The sequence below is a fragment of the Octodon degus genome, unplaced genomic scaffold (genome assembly GCF_000260255.1).
Source record: "Octodon degus isolate 3935 unplaced genomic scaffold, OctDeg1.0 scaffold00083, whole genome shotgun sequence".
In the NCBI taxonomy this organism is placed as follows: Eukaryota; Metazoa; Chordata; class Mammalia; order Rodentia; family Octodontidae; genus Octodon; species Octodon degus.
The window spans coordinates 7,028,007-7,030,016 of record NW_004524659.1 but is presented as its reverse complement, the minus strand read 5'-3'; the positions used below and the strand labels follow the sequence as shown (position 1 = coordinate 7,030,016).

Below are 2,010 nucleotides of genomic sequence, written 5' to 3'. Positions count from 1 at the left end.
TTGTGTCTTGCAGCTTTGTAAAAGTATAAAGGCCCTTACTGTTGTTGAGAGGGTCCTTTCCCTAGCCAGGCAGAGGAGTCACCACCTAACCGAGCTCTGATCGTCTCTTTTCTTCATTCCTGCCGCTGTTTTCTCCCATGGTACAAGGGCTCACACTGAGAGACCAAGGGGTCCCAACAGCTGTAGAAGTCCTTTTCTGTCTTGAGTTATGCTGTTGTGGCTATTTTATATCTTGAATCAGTTAAAAGCTTCCTTTTCTTGGTCATTTTGACTTTGAGGAAGTGCCAGAAGCTGCATGTTGTAAATTTGGTGAATAAAGTGGACAAAAACACATTGTAATTTTTTATAAGCCTACCTTTTGGCTGGATGGAACTCAACATCAGCATTCACTGTGTCATATATCTTGTCAAGACCCTCACAAAAAAAGGGTGTTAGAATTGCTTTCAAAAGTTTCAAGAAGGGACTGCAGAGATAGCTCTGTAGAATAACTGCTTGCCTGGTGAGGGGAAGGAGAGAGAGATCAATGACAATATGTCTTTTTGTAGCACTTTTTTTTTTTTTTTTGGCAGAACTGGGGATTGAACTCAGGCCCTTGTGCTTGCCCTTGTGCTTTATTCTACTGAGCCATGCCCCCTGTTAAAATTTTTTATAAATTTAAACATGCACTGTATTTTTCTGTAGATTATCTTTAGTAAAGTCTAAGTTCAAATCTTTGACATAGTTTTTTGGGTTTTTTTTAAAGCAAATGACCAAAAATTTTTTATTTGACTAAATTCTAACTCATGCATAAGCATGACAGTCTTCCCTGTTTATTAGACTTTGGCAATTAAAAAACAAAACAACAATAAAAAAAAACCAAGCAGCCTTGTACAGAACAGTGAAAATGCCAAGACAAGGGTAGGCTACAGTTTCACTGTAGGATAAATATATTTTTTTAAAAGCCTCTCTCCTGTTGGCCTTACAACTCTCAGTTCCAGTAATTAAATACAAGTTTTCAAAATCATTTCTTCTCCAAGATCTTCAATGCTGTCATTGAATTGTCTGACTATTTTTCCTGAATGACCTCAATGTTGTTGTCTACAAAGTCCCCCTGAATGATGATTTCTTCTTCCCCTGTTACTGAGGTACCACAGGAGAATTTTTGAGCAAAAAATCATTGTGCTTCTTTAAGATCAATTTCAAAAGTCGCAAGGCTACACATTTGTCGCGTATTTCTTCTTTGCTCTGGGAATTTTGGCTATAGTGACCTTTTGTGGTACGGTCGTCTTTTTCTGTTTTATTTGACCCCTTCCACCTCTCTTTTGTTTTTTCTTTTCTTCTTCCCCTACTGATCCTTGACCTTCACTAATTCCAGCTTCTTGTTTGGGTGAATTTTCTACAGTGAGTTTTGCAAATTCATTTGGAAAATTCTTCTCTAACCATTGTCTGCATTTAGTATCATCAGGCGTATATTCATAGTACTCCACAATAAAGAACTCGAAGTGGTAATCAACATCTAACTTGGCACTGTTCTTCAAATCACCTTTGAAATCACCCCCACTGGATTCAGAAATGTCAGCAGCGATTTCATAAACCCAGGCAGTCACATAGTCCTCACCGCCTTGAACTGTTTATAATGAGTTGTAGGAATTCTTCATATGTTAAGGATGCAAACCCTTTCACGGGTATGTGCATTTCTTTTTTTTTTTTTTGGCAGAATTGGGGATTGAACTTAGGCCCTTGCCAGGGAAGCGCTTATTCCACTGAGCCATCTCCCCGGCCTCATATATTTTTTGTTTGAAGAGGGCCAGCCAAATAGTTCAGCATGGGCTGGTGAGATGGCTCAGTGGTCTAAAGCACCTACTTAGAACAAGCTCAGCAAAGCACAGGGACCCTGGTTCAATCCCCCGGCACCACATGCCAGCCTGCCCTGCCCCCTGGAGGGCTGAGCTGGCCACACACACACAATAAATAAATAAATAAAATTTAAACAAAAAACAAATAGTTCAGCAGATTAAAGTGCCTGCAAGC

The 2,010-nt window shown here is 39.6% G+C and overlaps 1 protein-coding gene and 1 pseudogene across 3 annotated transcripts in view; one reads left to right on the top strand and one right to left on the bottom strand.

Moving 5' to 3' along the window:
* Nucleotides 1-2,010, top strand: part of Pdcd2l (programmed cell death 2 like) — a 25,494-nt gene that overhangs the window by 9,019 nt on the left and 14,465 nt on the right. The window lies entirely within an intron of this gene.
* The window catches only part of LOC105742919, a 2,340-nt pseudogene continuing 1,310 nt past the window's right edge, over nt 981-2,010 (bottom strand).